Below are 22,085 nucleotides of genomic sequence, written 5' to 3' on the forward strand. Positions count from 1 at the left end.
TATGATTCCACTCATATATTCCTTTTGGAAAGATCTATTAGTAAAATATTTCTGGAATGTTGTTGAGTGACATGTATATTTTTAAAATAAGTGATTTGCTGATATTACAATTTTGTTTATAGGACTGCAAATTGAGATAACAGAGTTGTAAATAATTTATGTACTAAAGTATTTATTACATTACTTACAATGTTAAAAATTGGAAACTGTATAAACATATAATATTTAGAGTTTTGTTAGGCAAAGTATGATATATGCACATGATATAATATGTAAATATTTAAAATCATATTTTTTGTTTAAGGTGGAGAAATTAGTGAAAAAATTCACAATGTTATCTTCATTTTGCTGTATACATATTTAATCTATATATTTAATATAAGTACTGTTTACTGTATTTTAATCTAGATAACAAATATTGGTAGTAATAAAGTATATTTTTATATATTTAATGTTAAATTATATCATAGTAAATATTCCATACTTGGAAAATATGCCGAAATATTAATAGCTATTTTCTTGAGGTTGGAACCACTGTAGGAAACATAAATTTTTATGCTTTCCCCAAGGAGAATATACTAATTTAAAATACAAAATAGCAACTATTAGTTGAGAAAGAGTAGGAGAGCAAGAGAGAGCAAAAGAAATTCTAGTGGCCCAAGTGTAGTCAGTATACTTTTCAGAACACAATTTTATCTAAGTTGATTTCTGATATGAGTAGTCTACACCTTGCACACATTTAACTTTCATTAATGCTAAGCAGAAATTTAGAGTTTTCTAGAAGGAATGACTATCTGCTCTATAATCTGAAAGCAAAGAGGGCTAGGATTACACCTCTAGGACCTGGCCAGACCCTAGGAATTTTAGCTGATGCTGCAACATGAAAATATCCTAGTTTACCATGTAACTCTCACTGTTCTCGAGCTGTTTTTGAACCAAATATGCTATGGTGGAGGGCCTGATATTTAACACTTATGCCATTGGTTTACAAACTTCCTAAAATGGCAAAATGCAGTCAGAAACTCTGGCTTGAACAGCCTTCCATTACTACGCTAGATGTACTGTGGCTTTTGCCTGTAATGATTCCTGAGCTGTTCTATTAAAGACAAGATACTATTCTGCTAAATTTACGATAGTAGTCTTGCTGAAACAATAGAATACTTTCTATTATATTAATGTTCTATTTAAACAACAGATAGCCAGCCTCTCGCTCTGCTTCCATTCTCTTATGTGGCTCTGGCTTGTTGAGTTTGCCTACTGGTGAATATTTTTAGGTTCCCTCAGGCAGCCAGAACACTAGTAAATGCAAGATCATCTTGACAGCCCGATTTAGATCTCAACACCTGATGCTTTCTCTGAGTGCTTTGTAAAAGCAAACATTGTAATTTCTACCTCTAATACAGCCATAAAAGTCTGATGTGTGTTTTCAGAAAAGAATTCTGCCAAAAAAAGGGAAAATTAAAGTAAATTAAAACAGGGAGCTTTTGGAGCATTAGGTAAGATGTTGTAGACCATCGTAACATTTTAATCCACAACTTGAGGCTGAAGCTTATTAACTGAGCTGATGAGCTATGCCTGCATAAAATAAATGCACCACATTTCAAAGGACACTTCTTTCTTTCTTTTTTATTTACTAAATATAAATTTCTAAAGTACAGTTTATGGATTACAATGGCTTTCCCCCCAGTAATTTCCCTCCCACGCGCACCCCTCCCATCTCCCGCTCCCTCTCCCATTCCATTCACATCAAGATTCATTTTCAATTATCTTTACATACAGAAGATTGATTCAGTATATATTAAGTAAATATTTCATCAGTTTGCACCCACACAGAAACACAAAGTGTAAAATACTGTTTCAGTACTAGTTATAGTATTACTTCACATTGGACAACACATTAAAGACAGATCCCACATGAGGAGTAAGTACACAGTGACTCCTTTTGTTGACTTAATAATTTGCCACTCTTGTTTATGGTGTCAGTAATCTCCCTAGGCTCTAGTCATGAGTTTCCAAGGCTATGGTAGCCTTTTGAGTTCGTCGTCTTTGATCTTATTCCAACAGGGTCATAGTCAAAGTGGAAGTTCTCTTCTCCCTTCAGAGAAAGGTACCTCCTTCTTAGATGGCCCCATTCTTTCCACTGGGATCTCACTCGCAGAGATCTTTCATTTAGGTCTTCTTTTTTTTTCCAGAGTGTCTTGGCTTTCCATGCCTAAAATACTCTCATGGGCTCTTCAGCCAGATCTGAATTCCTTAAGGGCTGATTCTGAGGCCAGAGTGCTGTTTAGGACATCTGCCATTCTATGAGTCTGCTGTGTATCCAGTTCCCATGATGGATCATTCTCTCCCCTTTTGATTCTATCAGTTATTTTTTCTATTTCCAATAAGGATTTTTATTAAATGCATACTTTAATTTTTTTAACTTCTATTTAATGAATATAAATTTCCAAAGTACAGATTATGGATTACAATGGCTTCCCCCCCCATAACGTCCCTCCCACCCGCAACCCTCCCCTTTCCCACTCCCTCTCCCCTTCCATTCACATCAAGATTCATTTTCGTTTCTCTTTATATGCAGAAGATCAGTTTAGTATACATTAAGTAAAGATTTCAACAGTTTGCTCCCACACAGAAACATAAAGTGAAAAATACTGTTTGAGTACTAGTTATAGCATTAAATCTCAATGTACAGCACACTAAGGACAAAGATCCTAAATGAGGAGTAAGTGCACAGTGACTCCTGTTGTTGACTTAACAAATTGATACTCTTGTTTATGGCCTCAGTAATCACCCTAGGTTCTTGTCATGAGCTGCCAAGACTATGGAAGCCCCCTGAGTTCACTGACTCTGATAATTTTTAGACAAGGCATGGTCAAAGTGGAAGTTCTATCAGTTATTTTTAGCAGTCACTAGTCTTGTTTATGTGATCCCTTTGACTCTTAGACCTATCAGTATGATCAATTGTGAACTGAAATTGATCACTTGAACTAGTGAGATGGTATTGGTACATGCCACATTGATGGGATTGTATTGGAATCCTCTGGCACGTTTCTAACTCCATCATTTGGGGCAAGTCCGATTGAGCATGTCCCAAATTGTACATCTCCTCCCTGTCTTATTCCCACTCTTATATTTGACAGGGATCACTTTTCAGTTAAAATTTAAACACCTTAGAATAATTGTGTATTAATTACAGAGTTCATCCAGTAGTACTAGAACAAAAAAATACTAAAGTGGATAAAGTATTACATTGTACATCAACCGTCAGGACAAGAGCTGATCAAGTCATTGTTTCTCATAGTGTCCATTTCACTCAACAGGTTTCCCCTTTGATGCTCAGTTAGTTGTTACTGATCAGGGAGAACATATGATATTTGTCCCTTTGGGACTGGCTTAATTCACTCAGCATAATGTTTTCAAGATTCCTCCATCTTGTTGCAAATGACCAGATTTCATTGTTTTTGATTGCTGTATAGTATTCTATAGAGTACATGTCCCATAATATCTTTATCCAGTCTACCGTTGATGGGCATTTGAGTTGGTTCCAGGTCTTAGCTATTGTGATTTGAACTGCAATAAACATTAAGGTGCAGACAGCTTTTTTGTTTGCCAATTTCATTTCCTTTGGGTAAATTCCAAGGAGTGGGATGGCTGGGTTGTATGGTAGGGTTACATTCAGGTTTCTGAGGAATCTCCAGACTGACTTCCATAGTGGTTTAACCAGTTTGCATTCCCACCAACAATGGGTTAGTGTCCCTTTTTCCCCATATCCTCTCCAGCATCTATTGTTGCTAGATTTCTGAATGTGAGGCATTCTAAGCGATGTGAGGTGAAACCTCATTGTGGTTTTGATTTGCATTTCCCTGATTGCTAGTGATCTTGAACATTTTTTTTTTCATGTGTCTGTTGGCCATTTGGATTTCCTCTTTTGAAAAATGTCTATTGAGGTCCTTGGCCCATCTCTTAAATGGGTTGTTTATTTTGATGTTGTGGAGTTTCTTAATTTCTTTGTAGATTCTGGTTATCAACCATTTACCTGTTGCATAGTTTGCAAATATTTTTTCCCATTCTGTTGGTTGCCTCTTCACTTTCCTGACTGCTTCTTTTGCAGTACATAAACTCAATTTGATGCAATCACAAATGTTAATTTTGGCTTTGACTGCCTGTGCTTCTGTGGTCTTTTCCAAGAAGTCTTTTCCAGTACCTATATCTTGCTGGGTTTCTCCAATGCTCTCTAATAATTTGATTTTGTCGATAAAATTCTGGCCAATAGAATGCAACAATACATCAGAAAGATCATCCACCCAGACCAAGTGGGATTTATCCCTGGTATGCAGGGATGGTTCAATGTTCACAAAACAATCAATGTGATACACCACATTAATAGACTGCAGAAGAAAAACATTATGATTATCTCAATAGACGCAGAGAAAGCATTTGATAAAATGCAACACCCTTTCATGATGAAAACTCTAAGCAAATTGGGTATGGAAGGAACATTCCTCAATACAATCAAAGCAATTTATGAAAAAACCACGGCCAACATCCTATTGAATGGGGAAAAGTTGGAAGCATTTCCACTGAGATCTGGTACCAGACAGGGATGCCCACTCTCACCATTGCTATTCAATATAGTTCTGGAAGTTCTAGCCAGAGCTATTAGGCAAGAAAAAGAAATTAAAGGGATACAAATTGGGAAGGAAGAACTCAAACTATCCCTCTTTGCAGATGATATGATTCTTTATTTCGGGGATCCAAAGAACTCTACTAAGAGACTTTTGGAACTCATAGCAGAGTTTGGCAAAGTAGCAGGATATAAAATCAATGCACAAAAATCAACAGCCTTTATATACACAGGCAATGCCATGGCTGAGGAAGAACTTCTAAGATCAATCCCATTCACAATAGCTACAAAAACAATCAAATACCTTGGAATAAACTTAACCAAGGACGTTAAGGATCTCTACCATGAGAATTACAAAACCTTAAAGAACGAAATAGAAGAGGATACCAAAAAAATGGAAAAATCTTCCATGCTCATGGATTGGAAGAATCAGTATCATCAAAATGTCCATTCTCCCAAAAGCAATTTACAGATTCAATGCAATACCAATCAAAATACCAAAGACATTCTTCTCAGATCTGGAAAAAATGATGCTAAAATTCATTTGGAGACACAGGAGACCTCGAATAGCTAAAGCAATCTTGTACAACAAAAACAAAGCCGGAGGCATCACAATACCAGATTTCAAGACATACTACAGGGCAGTTGTTATCATAACAGCATGGTACTGGTACAGAAACAGATGGATAGACCAATGGAACAGAATGGAAACACCAGAAATCAATCCAAACATCTACAGCCAACTTATATTTGATCAAGGATCTAAAACCAATCCTTGGAGTAAGGACAGTCTATTCAATAATTGGTGCTGGGAAAATTGGATTTCCACATGCAGAATCATGAAGCAAGACCCCTACCTTTCACCTTACACAAAAATTCACTCAACATGGATTAAAGATTTAAATCTATGACCCAACACCATCAGATTATTAGAAAGGACATTTCTTAATGAGGGTGTAGGTACAGGAACTCTCATATACTGTTAATAGTAATAAGTGGCACATTTATGCAAAGAAATTTGCATTATCTTTCAAAATCTTAAAAAGGAATACCCAGCAATTCTAGCTCCTCAAATATATCATCTATTCAAAATTTTCTATTTATAAACCAACATATATGCAAAGATAATTATTGTAGCATTTTTATAATACCAAAACATTAGAAAAACTGTAATGTAATAAAGAGGGGGATGATAAAATGAATTGTGATCTGTCCATATGAAGGAACACTAGGTAAATATTAAAAAGTTCCATCTACAAATCAACATTAAATGATCTCTAAGATACATTCAGTAAAAAAAATAGGAGTATATATCAGTGTTTACAGTATGAAAAAAAAGTAAATGCACCAAGATCACTAAATACTTCTATAAGCAGCTTGCTTATTACACTCTATTTTTTCCAAACACCTAATCAGGAGCATTTATTTTCCCTTGTTGCAGTAAAAATGGAAATATTTGGAGAACAATTGGTTATTAGAATTTTCTCAATGTTGAGCAGGAAACCTTAAATTTCACTTATCTATGCATTCATGAAATCTCCATCCTTTAGCAAATTCCTTCATAATGGAAGCCTGTTACAATTAAACATGAATAGGTTCTTTCTTTCTATAGTTGTGGAAAGAAGGTTTAAATGGAAATGGTTAAGTGAATGATATTGTAATGTACAAGCTGTTCATGTCATTGCTATGATGTATTAGAGACTGGCCACTTTGTTTTAACTTCTAAATGCCCTCTCTTACAATAATCACTAAGGAAAATATTTATTTGCTCTTGGACTAAAACTTGCATATTTTCCATGACCTTTTTCCTCACATTTAAATACTAAATTGATTTATAAATCCGTAAAATTGGCTGGTGCCACAGCTCAATAGGCTAATCATCCACCTTGCGGCACTGGCACACCAGGTTCTAGTCCTAGTCGGGGCGCCAGATTCTGTCCCGGTTGCTCCTCTTCCAGTCCAGCTCTCTGCTGTGGCCCAGGAGTGCAGTGGAGGATGGCCCAAGTCCTTGGGCCCTGCACCCCATGGGAGACCAGGAGGAAGCACCTGGCTCCTGGCTTTGGATCAGCGTGGTGCGCCGGCCACAGTGGCCATTGGGGAGTGAACCAACGGAAAAGGAAGACCTGTCTCTCTGTCTCTCACTGTCCACTCTGCCTTTCAAAAATAAATACATAAATAAATAAATACTAAATTGATTTATGAATCCTTAAAATTGCAGATCCAACTTTAATTTCAAGACTAGATGGTCCATTTCTCGATATTAAATATTCTAATTATTGTTCAAAGATAAGATTCTTCTCTTCAATTTCTGAACAGTTATTGCTGATAGTTCACATTCTTTTTTTTTTTAATTTTTTTTTTGACAGGCAGAGTGGACAGTGAGAGAGAGAGACAGAGAGAAAGGTCTTCCTTTTGCCGTTGGTTCACCCTCCAATGGCCACCACGGCTGGTGCGCTGCGGCCAGCGTACCGCGCTGATCCAATGGCAAGAGCCAGGTGCTTATCCTGGTCTCCCATGGGGTGCAGGGCCCAAGCACTTGGGCCATCCTCCACTGCACTCCCTGGCCACAGCAGAGAGCTGGCCTGGAAGAGGGGCAACCAGGACAGAATCCGGCGCCCCGACTGGGACTAGAACCTGGTGTGCCGGCGCCGCAAGGTGGAGGATTAGCCTAGTGAGCCGCGGCGCCGGCTCTAAGGGTCTTACTATTTTAACTTTTATGTTTAATTGTTTGAGTTAATATTTGCATTTGATGTCAGGTAGGAGTACAAAATAATTCCATTGCATGTGGAAAATAGTTGTTTCAGCAATATTTGTTAAAATTTCTATCTTATGGAATTAACCCAGATGTCCATCAACTGATGACTGAATACATTGTGATACACACACACACACACACACACACACTATGAAATACTACTGAGCCAGGGCTGGCTCCGTGGCACAGTAGGTTAATCCTCCGCCTGCAGTGCCGACATCCCATATGGGCGCTGGTTCTAGTCCTGGCTGCTCCTGTTCCAATCCAACTCTCTGCTATGGCCTGGGAAAGCAGTAGAAGATGGCCCAAGTGCTTGGGCCCCTGCACCCACATGGGAAACCAGGAAGAAGCACCTGGCTCTTGGCTTCGGATAGATGAAGCTCCAACCAATGCAGCCATCTGGGGAGTAAACCAATGGAAGAAAGACTTTCTCTGTTTCTCCCTCTCACTGTCTGTAACTCTGTCTTTCAAATAAATAAATAAATAAATAAATAAATCTTTAAAAAAAGAAAGAAATACTACTCAGCCATAAAAAAGAATGAAATTTTGTATTTTGCGACAAAATGGATACAACTGCAGATCATTACTTAGTGAAATAACTGAGTCCACGAAAGACAAATGCCATGTGTTTTAACTTGATCTGTGGTAATTAATAGAGTGCCAAAAAAAGGTAATATATATGAGAGAAATTGACATTTGAAATTCAATGATTGTTTATAGTCCTTGTCTCTACTGTTGAGGAATAGTGTTGTTTTCTTATTATTATTTGTTGAATTCTTTACCTAGGGTAAGATTAATCTTATGGGTACAAAATAGTCTGAGAGTAGATCATTATAAAAATTAAAGAAAGGAATGGGAAAGGAAGGAGGAGAGAGTTTGGGAGAAATAGCAGGAGGGAGGGTAGGGTGGGAAGTATTACTTACTCATAAACCTGTATATATGAAATACATGAAATATTTTCACCTTAAAAATTGAAAAAAAATAAGTCTTCTTTTCCTACTGAATATTACTAACATAAAAATCACACATCTATGGGTCTATTTTTGTACTCTCAATTCTACTCTATTGGTCTTAAGTCTATATTTATGCTAATTACCACAGTCTACTTTTTACTGTAGCTTTGTAATAAGGTAGTAATTTCTGAAATAGAAAAGTTTGAGCTTCCAACTATGTTGTTTTTAAATGTCATTATATCAATTGTGGTTCTCTTAAAAATTTATTTTTTCATATGAATTTAAGAGTGTGCTTGTGCATTGTTGAAATTGTGGAACACAGTATGGAAATTTCTTTAAAAACCAGGAATAGTTTTGCCATATGATCCAGAAATCCTATTACTGGGTATATACCCAAAGGACATAAACATGTTGTATCAAGGAGATACATGCACCATCATGTTTATAGCAGTACTGCTAACAATAGCCACAATATGGAGAGGAAGAGAGAGTGGGATGGACGGGGAAGGGTGGGAAGGAGGAAGAGAATACCATTATATTCTTAGAATTGTATCTATGAACTATATTGAATGTGTTCTCTTTGTATTAAAATCACATTAAAATGAAAAAACAAAGTATCAGGTGGTACCAAAAAATAAGAAAAGAAAGGGATAATGGCTGGCCCTTCATGCATACCTCCAACAGATCTGTGGCCATCCCATAAATGTGGAGTGGCTCAGTGTTCACATGTTATTTATCCAATGTGAGTTCAGGATATGTGTATGTATGTGTGTGTAGGGGCAGGTTTCATGGCTTTTCAGGAAGACAGAGCTGAAAAGCATCATCTATATTGGAGGAATCAAAAACTATTTGCAACTATAATATACACTATTAATAAATAATCTTATGGTCACTTTAAGTCATACACACTTCATGTCAGAAATTTAAATGTCTGCTTGAAGATAGTAATCACGTAAAGTCTTAATTGCTAAGCCAGATGTCTGCCCCTCCTTATGAGCCTCTTAATTGATTATATTAGCCCTGACTCTTATCTACTTTCTAAGGCATTGGAAATATTAAATGCTTGCTTACAAATGTTTTTGATTTGTGCCCCCTTAGGACAAAAATTTAGCACTGAGTGAGCTTTGACCCAGGTCACAGAGAGCTAAATCATTCATGTGGGGTCTTTCAGGGAGCAATTTGACAGGTAAAATAGTAACTTTTTTTTAAAACAATGCAGGTTCAAAAGAGCTCTAGCTTATCATTCTCCTTGTGCTACCAGAAATGAGCACTGATATTTTTCGAGGCTACCCAGGGAGCATGGGATGGAATTACAGAAAATTAAAATGACATAAGGCTCATTGTGTTTTGCAGCATAATGGGTGCAACTGGAGACCATTATGCTTAATGAAGCAAGCTAGTCCCCTAAAGACAAATATCCTGCTTCCTTTGATAAGTGGTAGTTAATATAGAATAAGAATGAAATTGATATCTTATGATTTTGTTATTCTTTATAGCCCTTTTCTATATTCCTATGGAATAGTGGTATTTCTACTTTCTACTTGTTGAACATTATGGTTAGTGGTGCATTAAGTCTGTGATTATTAAGTAAATTGAAAGTATGTTATTGCAAAAATTAAAGAAAAAAGGGAGGAAGGAGGTGGAATGGAGGGAGGAAGGAAAGGAGGGATATATGTTTATCTTCTTAGAATTGTATATATGAAATATATGTTGTTTTCTTAATAAAAATAAAAAATTAAACCTATACAGATTTAAGCGTACAGAATTAATGCAGACTTAACAATATTTTGAAAACTCTAATTATATATTTGAACTGTAGGTTGAATCAATCAAATGAAGTTAGTTAAACAGCCATTTGCAGAGTGGTATGTATTAAGATTCATCTTTTTTAACGTGCCCAATTTGGAATAAATTGAAATGTGACTTAGAAGATTTCTTTTCAAGTTGTATTACATGTGTTATACTTGATTTGTTTTTGTGGGTATTGGTAAAATCAGACATTACATACCAATTTTTATTAGTTTAGTCAAGAAGCTCAACTCAAGATTGGGCCAAAGTGAAAATGCATTGGATCAAAGAAGCTGAGGTCAGGGAAGGAATATGATAGGGTTTCATTACTCTCAAGATTCTTTCTCCTTTCCCATTTCTACTCACCAGTGACTTACATATTTTCTCCTTGTAGATGTTTTCTGTTTCTCTGTGGCTGTTGACATGGTGCTATAGCCTGAGTGGTCCTTCCAAATACTTGTTGACTTTTAATTGGTATTATAACAGTACTAAGGGGTGGGAACTATAAGAAGAGACTAGATCATGAGGGATTTGCCTCATGAATGAATTAATGCTATTATCACTGGAAAGGATTAGTTATCACTCCTTTACCACGCGATGCACTCTGCCGTGTGATGACACAGAAAGAGGGCCCTCACCAGATGCAGCCCTTTGAGCTTGGGCTTCCCAGCCAACAGAACTGTGAGAAATAAATTCATTCTAAATTACTTGTTTTGTGGTATTCTGTGAGAGCAGCAGAAAACAGACTAGATGCATGACCACTGACAACTTCAGAGTTTCCTGATTTCTCGTTCCTGCTGACAGCAGATAACACTTTGTCTGAAACCTGAAAGTCCCAGAAAAGGGCTCTTATTGGCTCAGCATGTCACAGTATTTCCTCTGGAACAGCAAATGGAAGTAGATATTGAGCAATGCAAAAGCATTATAGTGTGCCAGTGGAGCTAAAAAAAAAAAAAGAAAAGAGTTGCTTCTCCCTGAAGTAGGCAAAGAGTAATGCACTGGTAGACGCAGTGCCGGTGAGACTTGATATTCTACACAGTATTATTTACAATGATCCATTTTTAAGCCAACGTGGTTATTAAATCTACTCCCAATATGACCCCATTCTTGTCAAAACACGAAACTAAACAAATCCAAATAGCAAAACAAAACAAAATGTCAACCACAAATAACAAAAATTAATTGCAAGCTCTTCTTATTACTCACCTTTAATAACAAGATTGATTACAAGACTCACCTCAGGGAATTAAAAAAAAAAAAAAAAAACTAAAATGGACATAAGGAAAAGTCTTAACTTCCCAGTAACACCCAAATTGAATTTTTTTAGATTGAAAGCATGTGTACCTGATCTGAAAGATAATAGAATTAGGGATTCCTATATATACACTGATGAAGGTGTGACTATTTTGAATGTCTGTGTGGTACTGTGTTATCACAAAAACTCCCTTGTATGCTGATTGCCTGTAAAAGAGAATTAAATAATTTAACCAGAGTAGACAGACTCTGCAACTGTACTTATTTTAGGCTAAGGTATGTGTGTGTGCTTCTCTTTCAAACTTAATTTAAACAATTGTTTCAATTCTGTGTTTCACGGTCAAGTTATGATTTAACCATTATGCAGTTGATTTGGGAACTGTAGAACAACCTGATAATTCAGTTCCCAGAATGGAATTCTTCTGTTTGCCATTGCACTGACCATACCAACAGGCTAATTAATAACTGTGCTTTTCAGGTGTGTAATGTGCTTTTATGTGGGATGTTCCTACTCTGTCTATGCATTTAGTTTAATTAAGTCCCACAGTAGAGCTGATGTTTAATAGAACTCTAACCTCTAAACCTTAAAGTTGTTTATTCTAAACTGATTATCAAAATATCTGAAGTTTGACACTGTTAGGACAATGTAGCATTTTAGTGATTTATTTATTTTTGAATTTGCTCAATTCCTTTTATATGATAATGAAGTGGCAGCAGTACACAATAAGAAAATTAAGAGATACACAATTTCCTACTAAGTAATAATCACACACCAATTACCCTTCAATGGAGCAATCTCATTCTGCTCTTGCCTGCCCTTAGCTCCCTAATTATGTAATTTTGGAAGCAAATAAACTTTATGAAGATTTAAGGTGTCTCAAAAGACCATTTAATTTTTTTCCTCTTATTAAGCTCCACTAGCGAAGACTAGAATATCAGGAGAATAAATAGTTTTTTCTATAAGAAACTTTTAACCAAAAATGTATTTCTCTGGAATCACATGCATAAAAACTGTGTGTTAGTTTGTGCTTAACAAAACTTCAAAAGGGTTTTCCCTTGCACATTTCTTATAGTATCTATCATGAGGATTTTACCATACATTTTCTTGCACCACAGCTGAGATACATCTCTTCTAGATTATGTTAATTCTCCTATATTCAAGAGTCTGTTCAAGGAAGGTAGATACCTCAGCAATATATCGGGTGATTGTTGCTTTGTGTTATTATTATTCCCATGTATAAGTTTTATCTCACATTTCAAATAAATATTGTACAAAACTGTCAAAAACTCTGATGTGGGGGGGGGTTTGTTATAACCCTATTGTCTTGGTGTTATTATTCAAAACAGATTAAAGAAAAAAAAAATGATCCAAGAAGGAGGACTGCTGTGAATTGATCTTAATCAACAAGGCAGCAGAGGTAGCTCTTGGAGGTGAGAGGCAGTAGGCATTATATGTTTCCTGTCTCCCAACCTCACTGATAATGGGATATTACAAGAAAGTAATTATCATATCAAACTCTTATATTATTTGTGTATTCGTTATTGAATAGTCACAAAGACTTTCATGCCTACAGTATGACTCCTCACTCTGTGACCTCAGATCCTCCAAATATGCCAAACTTGAATAGTTCCTATGTTATGGACCCCAGATCAGCTACCTTCTGGATGAGGTGATATAAGCATTTGTAAAGATAGGAAGACTCAGGTCCCAAACAAGTTCTAATGATAACGATGAATTGAAAGTGTTAGACATTTGTATTTGGCAGGTTTTTATATTTGATTCTTGAAAGGGCATTGGGGCATATAAAATATTGCTAGCCAAAAACAGCCCTTGTACATCATTTACTTTCACCAGTGAGGTTAAATCAATATTTCTTTTGTAAATCAACACCTTGTAGGATTTCAGTAGGTTTAGAATAAATACTTGCAATACAGCATAGTCACCTTGGAATGTGGATTTTTTAACTTTTTTATTTTAAAATACTTGATTAACAAATTAAAATTGTATATACTTAAAATGTATAACATGACAGAAAGTGGATTATTGATTGTAGTACTCTAAGTACTAACTGTTCCTATGAAGCAAATTAAAATTAATTCACACACATAAATATGCACAGTGCATATATTCAAATACACATCCACATACAATATCCTTTGTATGGAAGCATTTTAAAATAAATTGCCAGGGCTGGCACTGTGGCATAGCAGGTAAAGCCACCACCTGCAGTGCCAGTATACCATATGGGCACCAGTTCGAGACCCAGCTGCTCCACTTCCGATCCGGCTTTCTGCTATGGCCTGGGAAAGCAGTGGACATTTGGAGAGAGAACCAGCAGATGGAAGACCTCTCTCTCTCTCTCTGCCTTTCCTTCTCTCTCTGTGTAACTCTGCCTTTCAAATAAATAAATAAACCTTAAAAAAATAAATTGCCATACAGAAATTATAACAAGGAAACAAGTCATATTTTACTAAACCTTTGTCATCTAGACTCCTTTATTGCATTACCTTCTATGCCCCAAGAAAAACAAACATTTCATCTTCCCTGAATCCCTAACCCATTGTACCCCAGAGCAATGTAGTTTTCTGAATGCACTCTACTGGCAGGTCTTCTCCATTGACATTGAGATTGTTTTGTCACAAAAAAATTATAATTGAAATAAAATTCTTTTTAAGTGCTTCCTGTGATTTGTTTGTCATTCCTTCTATTCTTTTGATTTTTCATATCTAGGAGGAATTGGGGTGGGAGGGTAGAACATGAGTGTGAGTCAGTAGAAGTAGCTACCATTTGACTGTGTAGAATCACAAATAAGTAGATACACACTTTGGTTCTTGCCTCTCTCCATTCCTTTTCACCTCAACTTCATCAAAGGTTTTGATTATGCAAGAGGTTGGGCTGGCATTAAACACAGAAATAAGAAAAGTATGGAGCAAATTAAAATCTTTTTCCATTACTGAGGCACAAATATAAAAATAAGCATGCTGTTATGAAGACTACATTTCTCTACCAAATAGAATGTCTTTTCATTTTTGAAAGATTTATTTATTTATTTGAGAGGCAGACTTTTAGTGAGAGAGAGACTGAGAGAGAGATCTTCTACCCACTGGTTCAATCTCCAAATGGTCACAATAGCCAGTTCAGGGCCAGGCCGAAGTCAAGAGCCAGAAACTTCATCCAGGTCTCCCACATGAGCTCAGGGTCCCAAACATTTGGGCCACCTTCCACTGCTTTTTCCCAGGCCCATTTAGCAGGGAGCTGGATTGGAAATAGAGCAGCTGGGACTGGAACCAGCACTCATGTGGGATGCCAGAGTTGCAGGCTATATCTTTAACCTGCTGAGTCACAGTGCTGGCCCCACAGAATGTCTTTTCTTACACCAGTCCTCTAAAAATGAGATTCCAGGAAGATCTTTTGACTTTTGTAGTTGTGAGTTTTTTGGAATAGTCAGAAGGCTTCCATGGAAAGAGTAGAGTGGCAGACATCACAGTGATTCTCCTAACAGTTTATAAAAAACGTCTTTTACTAGACTTTGTGCATCTTTGGAGACAGAAATTGAATCTTACTTTTGTATCTCCACCTTTGAATAGTTAATAGGTGCTCAAAAATGTACATTGAACAAAAAAGAAATGAGTAAATAACAAACCAATAAAAGAAATAAGCCAGCAGCTCAAAGAAATGAAAGGAAAACAGAATCCTAGAAAAGCCAAAAGAGATAATTCAACTCTTTGACCAGCAGAGGGTAGATTAAGCCTATTTCTTTTTTCTTGAAATAACAAGATGAAAATATTTTTACTTTTTCCTTTAGTAACTTGTCTAAATATTCTGGAAACTTCCTAGAATCAAAAAATTGGTCTCAGAAGAATATCTGTAAAGTGATTTTGGTTAGATATATAAGTGAGAATTTATCATATTCCTCTTTGATATTCTAAACAATTAGAATGAAGAGTGACTTGAGGCAAGTATGAGAGTGAGGGGTGACTGTGTACACACTGACTGTTACAGGCAGATGTGATGACTGAGCACAGACCTTGAAGAAGGAAGAAGCGGTTAGATTTCCAACTGGGGAAGGACTTGGTATTTATTGAGTGAAGTGAGAAGGCTTTGTGGAATTTCAATGAAGGAATGTAATAATTGGGGCTACTGTGATATCAGAATGGAGACAGAGAATGAACTTTAGTAACCAGTCCATTAGGGCACATGAGAAATTTTCAGTTTGAGGAGAAAGAAAACAGGTTAAAAAAGATAATCTCAGGAAATGATAAACATAGAAAACAACGGTGATGTGATGTGATAAAGGCTCAGGAATGAGGTGCTACTTTCTCTACTTTAGATAAAGTCTTTCTTAGGAGGTGACATTTTAGCTTAGATCTGAAGATGAGAAAATGTGGTTATATGCATAAATATCGGTGGAAGATTCTTGAACAAAGAATAGTAAGGAGGGCACTGCTCAAACAGATGCCCCAATGGTATGGTCTTTTAATGTCGTTGAAATTTGGGAGGTATATGGTATAATTGAAGGGTACAATCTTCAGAACCAGGTTATTTATACTGCAATTCCCAATTTGCCTCTAATCAGTGGTATTGCCTAAGATCAGTCACTAAACCACTCTGGCCTTTGCTTTCTTCATTTGAAAATGGGAAATATGAAATCTAGTGGACAGTGCTGTTGTGACAATTAGATGAGGGAAATCACATAAAGCAGCCAGTAGTTCTCCTGATGTATGTTTTGGATTTGATGCATGTTACTCCTTTCTTAAAATAAGGAAAAATATGGGGCAGATTTTTGGCACAAAAGTTATGAGGCCACTTGGGAAATTTGCATCCCAAATCAGAGTTCTTGGGTTTGAGTACTGACTCTGCTTCCAATCCAGTTTCCTGCTAATGCACATCTTGAGAGGCAGTGTGTGATGGTTCAAGTGGTTATATTTTTGACACTCAAGTAGGGGGCTCAGAGTGAGTTCTAGGCTTCTACCTTTGGCCAGCGAAGCCCAGTTGAGTTAGGGGAATGAACCCACAGATGTAAGATCTCATTCTCTCTCTCTTTCTCTCTAATAGTTAAAACATTTTTTAAAGATTTATTTATTTGAAAGGCAGTGTTACAGAGAGGCAGAAGCAGAGAGAGACAAAGAGAAAGAGAGAGAGAAAGTGAGAGAGATCTTCCATCACTGGTTCACTCCCCAGATGGCCACAATAGCCAGCACTGTGCTGATCCAAAGACAGGAGGAGCCAGGAGCTTCTTTTGGGACTCCTACAGGGGTGCAGGGGCCTAAGGACTTGGGCCATCTTCTACTGCTTTCCCAGGCCATAGCGAAGAGATAGATCAGAAGTGGGGCAGCCGGACCCAGAACCGGCGCCCATCTGGGATGCCAGTGCCAGAGGCAGCAGCTTTACCTGTTTTGCACAGTGCCAGCCCCTAAACCATTTAAAAAATAAAATAAAAACTAAATGCTTATTTCTTTAAAGAATAGCAATAAAATGAGACAAAGGAAAATGTCATTTAGCTGCATAAGGTAAAGATGCCTTTTCTTTCTTCTTTTTTTTTTTTTGTAAGCAGATGAAAAAAACTTAGAGCATGGGAAATTGTTTTCCCTTGTTTCTCAGTGCCTTGCTTTGCATACAAATGGGATTCTGCAGACTCTGTCAGAGGATGTGAGGTTTGAGATGGGGACTTGAGGGTCACATAGCAGGAATGCTGACTAGGCCACCTTCTTGATCACTGCATTTTTTGTGGTTAACAGTTTCTCTTACGTGATGCCTGGCTTGGGGTACAGCATTATTTGATAAAGTGAAGAGGAAATAGCTTTAGACACAAGTTGAAAATGTACGGGGGATGTGAGGGCCACAGCTAATGTGAAGCAAATGCTGACTGCTGGCAACAAAACTTAAGTGTTTCATACACAACCTTAAGTATACAGATCCATAGTTTTAAATGCAAACTTTAAATAGCTTAAGGGGCCTGCGCAATGGCGCAGTGGGTTAATTCTCTGCCTGTGGTGCTGGCATCCCAGATGGGCACCAGTTCTGGTCCCGGCTGCTCCTTTTCTGGTACAGCTCTCTGCTGTGGCCTGGGAAAGCAGTAAAGGATGGCCCAAGTGCTTGGTCCCCTGCATCCACATGGGAGACCAGGAAGAAGTTCCTGGCTCCTGGTTTCAGATACGCGCAGCTACGATACGCGCAGCTCCGGCCGTTGCGACCATTTGGGGATTAAACCAACAGAAGGAGGACCTCCCTCCCTGTCTCTCCCTCACACTGTCTATAACTCTACCAATCAAATAAATGAATAAAAAATCTTTAAAAAATAGTTTAAAATTTTGTTTTAGTTATTTTACCCTGAGAAATATTTTGATAGTGAATTTGAATCTTTTTGCCCATGAACTCTATCTAGTACTTAAGAAATGTAATCTTTGTTTTTCGCAACTCAATATAATTGCATTTTAAGGTCTCATTCCCCTGATAACAAAACTAAAATTTCAATCAATTGAAGGCCCTGCTCTTTTCTCCCAGGATGGCAGTTGAATTCCTTAGCTCATGTTGTAGGGCACATCGATGTCTATTTCCAGACATCTGTCTATGCAGGTGTACTCTGTGATATCAGCCATCTCTCTGGCCCTGGGTTGTGGATTTCTGCAGATTGCTGCTTGCCCTCCTTTGCTCCAGGTCTGGTTCTGCACTGCTTCAGAGCACCTCCTGGAAGCATGGAAAGCTCTCTGTTGCTCTCCCTGCCCACTTTGAGGCTATGGGAAACTAGGGGATGTTGTAGGACAAGGGTTTGATCAGTCCAGTGTCAGGTGGTGACTTCTTCTTTAGTGTTTTTCAAGGTCACTTATCTGAATATCACTGACTTCTCAGTTCTCTTCAATTATCTCTGATTTTCTCCTATTTGGACTGTTTTAGATCAAAAGTTGTAAGCTGTGTCAGGCATTCTTTAGGCTCTTTCCATCCTTGTTATAATAAACACAATATGCTCAATTGTTCTAATTATAAAATGAGGTTGGGTAATGGAAAATATGTTGGGAAAAACAATCCAATTGATTAACAATTTAAAATACTATTCTGCCACATTCTACTGAAAAATAATTTTGGCACAGTCATCACTTATATAGAAAAAATTAAATTGATAAAATAACCTTTTTTGAACTTTAATCAAAGCTGGTCACAAGTGTAGAGAGAAGAGGATTATCACTCCTTAAGCAATGAGAAGGTCAATACTTCATTCTAATTCAGTGATGTGCTTCCTGAGTTTTGTTCTCCACATTCTTTTTCAGACTGTTAAATTTGTAAAAGTTAAAGTGATTCAAATCACCACAATTCAAAGATGGCCTCTATCATATTCTCAGATTGTTTTGTTTAAATCATGTCTTCAAGGGAAATGTCAAAAGCAAATTTCAAGGGAAATAGCAGAAACAAATTGGTTTTTATTTGTTTTGCACTGATAAAACATGGTCCTAAACATTATGACCCAAAAGATTTCAGTATTTACTGTATCTGCGGTTTTAGCCAGAAGCCACAGAAATCCAATTGAAACTCCTAAAGTTAAAAGGAGAATACATTAGCCTCCATATCTGGAGATTGAGGTGCTGCTTGATTTTGCATAGCAAGATTCAGTGACACAGATGGTGTCTTTTTAGTTTGATTTGTTGTCTATCTGGCTCTTCTTTCTCTATCTTTCAGCTTTTCTTCCTTCCACATGTAAGTTCCATTCTCAGTCTTCAGTGAGAGAGATGACCATGCTTATATCTTTATTGTTTGTGACTCCAGACAAAACCAAAAAAGACTCTTTTTGTCTTTTTTAGCCTCCATATATGAAATGTAAGAGAAGACTGGAACTTCTTTGGGCTATGTGTGAATTTTCAACAATCACTGTAACCAAGGGGACAGAATAATCTCATTGGCTGGCTTGAATCACATGCCCACAAACTATGATGGGAGAAGGGATCACTATCATTGACAGCTCCACCAGGACTACATGGAATGTGGAAACATTAATTTATGATAGGAAAAACAGTGTGCTATTAGCAGAAGAATGGAGAAAGCCTATAAAACCAAAAGGCTCTCTACTAAACATGGGAAAGGGGGTTGTAGACTGAGACAATCTTTGCATGTTTATTTCCAAATATGGATTTTGGGCTATGTTCACATTTATGATAAGTGTATGAAGACTAGAGACCTATAATACCAAAGCAATGTGAGAAAGGACAATAGCTATTGCCATATCTCCCAACTGTCTCACCTCGTTTTTAACAAATCTATGCGTTTTCTCATTAGGACATTTTATTATTTCTCTTCTCTGACCTCTTACATCATGCCTACATAACCAACAATAAGGCTTTTGTGACTAAGTTTGCACACTTTATTCAAAAGACTACTTAGTAAGCCATATACGGTGGTGACAAATTATCTGCTTGGGCGAGATTTCATCCAGTGTGCTTTAAAATTTACTCCCAAGGTTCTTTTGAGATATCCTCACTCTAGGTGAGAATTTAAACAAACAAAACCCCAGGAGCTGAATTGCAGAACTCTTCACCATACATCACATTTGGATCTCAGAATTTGGGTTTTCTTTCTCACTTTTTTTTTTCTTTTTTGGCATGACAGATGATTCTGCCAAAGTCAGAGTTATCAGTGATAAGGAGAATGAGACTAAATCAGATTTACTGTGCTTTGTGGATAAAGCATCTCCAGATCAGGCAGAAAATGTCAATATCATTGACCACAGGGGAGATATGTGGGTTTTGTACAGTGTAGTTTTAGGGCTCTTCAGTCTGCAGCAAAGCAGAAAAACATTAACAGAGAGGGCTTTCCTGTGAGCAGAATATGAAGTGCCATCATTGATCCAGATTTGGAAACAAGTGTCAGAATTCTGAGTATGTGCAGGAAGAGAAAACTGAACATGAGGCCAAAACCCCGAAATTCTATCCCTAACTCTTTTGCTATATTCCCGGGGAATCTTGCCTAACCACTGGACACTTTCTCATCACTTGGTAATTTATATTCTATAAATATGTTGAAAACAGCTTTCATGAAGTCTGGGCTAAATGTTGCTGCTCTTTTTATTTATGGCTTTAAGGCTTCCATTAATTACATCAATATCTAACTTTTCAAACAGAGTGTGTTTACCTTTTCAAAGACTGTTGGCATCTACTATGTCATTTGATCTATTCATCTCCCAGTCACATAGAATGTTTTTATTCTAATTTTTAACAGAAGAAACTGAACTTCTTTATAAGCCCCAGTGAACATAGAAAGATTCAGGACTTAAATTTCTGTCTCCATACACTCGACCCAGAGTTGGTTCCTTTCTTTTAGTTCAGTGGCTATTCTATATATACTTTTCCTTGCTAGTAAAACCTTCCTTTCCTGGTCTAAAACCATGAATTTACCCTTTCTTTGTGGCTTTGTTTTTCTTTGTAGAAAAAAAAATGAGTTGATATTTAATGAACATTTACTAAATGATGGAATCATGCAAAGTATTTTACATCAATTGACTCATTTATTTCTGGCTGCATCTCAGTACCTTAAGAATTCCTCACATTTTAAAATGAGGTAACTGAGCCTGGAAGAGTTTGAGACTTGCTTCAGATTACCCAGTAAGGGCCTGTGCTGTGAGGCTCTGAAATTCTGCCTCCCTGATCTATAACAGCTGCTTTCTGGTATCTCTTTTCAATTTCCTCAAAAAAGATGAATGTGGCAGTAATGCCCCTTGTGGAAAGTTATTCTCTTCTCTATACTTGTTTTTTCTGTGTTTCCAAATTGCTGTCTTCTCTTTACGTGGTTAGAGTATACCGATTAGACATATCGACCTCATATTATTCACTTTCAATTTAATGGAAACAAAAATGAAGAAAATGCTTTTTTTATTTTATAACTCAATTCATCTCACTCTTAACACTCTCCCTAGAGAATATTTTTCATCTCAAGTCCTTGTTTTACCTTTTACTTAAATGTTGAAGACTCACAAATACAGTATCATGGGGGATGTTAGGAGTACTGCTAATATTTTTTAAAAAGTTCAAATATGTTTGAAAACATTGGATTTTCCACAATGAATTTTTCACAACCTTTGATGAATATAGTAAACCTCTACAAGGAAGACTCAGTGTAAAATCTTACTCAAAATTATATGATTGCTGAATTCTTCTTGGGAGAAAATCTTGGAGGATTTTACTATGAGTGAGTTGATAAACTATTTGAAGGTTTTTGGCAGGATATTGATGTGACTCAATGAGAGAGAAGAGAGGAGGAGAGGAGAGGGGAGGGGAGAAGTGGGAAGGGGAGGGGAGGGGAGGATATATTAACTGTCTCAGTCTTCAAAATGCCTGCAAGGCCCCCTTAGTTGGGACCACAGCCAGGAACCAAGAACTCAATACAGATATTCTGTGCATGAACTAAGACTGCTGCCTCCCAGAGTTTACATTAGTAGAATCAGGAATAGAGCCAGGTATTGAACCCAGGCACTCTGATATGGATTGTGGACATCATAACTGCTAGGCCATTTGCCCACTCCCTAACTTACATTTCAGAAGAATTACTTCAGTTTTTCATCTTGTAGCCATGATGAAATAACAGGGATCAGATTCATTCTCTTGCCTTTAAAAGGCTAGTAAACTGGGTCAAATATATGAGGTAACAATTTTCAGACTTTGGACAATAGGCAGCATAAGACTGCATCCCCATACAGAAAAAAGGAAAAAAAAATGTTAGATTTTTAAA

General features: G+C 37.0%; 1 long non-coding RNA gene across 1 annotated transcript; it reads left to right on the top strand.

Annotated features, from left to right (window-relative positions):
* The first annotated feature begins 8,317 nt into the window (after positions 1–8,317).
* On the top strand, positions 8,318–21,606 carry LOC127484416 (uncharacterized). Its single transcript, XR_007911357.2, has 3 exons — positions 8,318–9,518; positions 10,152–10,197; positions 12,722–21,606. It is a non-coding gene; the product is annotated as an uncharacterized lncRNA (long non-coding RNA).
* Positions 21,607–22,085: the final 479 nt, after the last annotated feature.

The sequence above is a fragment of the Oryctolagus cuniculus genome, chromosome 1 (assembly GCF_964237555.1).
Source record: "Oryctolagus cuniculus chromosome 1, mOryCun1.1, whole genome shotgun sequence".
NCBI lineage: Eukaryota > Metazoa > Chordata > Mammalia > Lagomorpha > Leporidae > Oryctolagus > Oryctolagus cuniculus.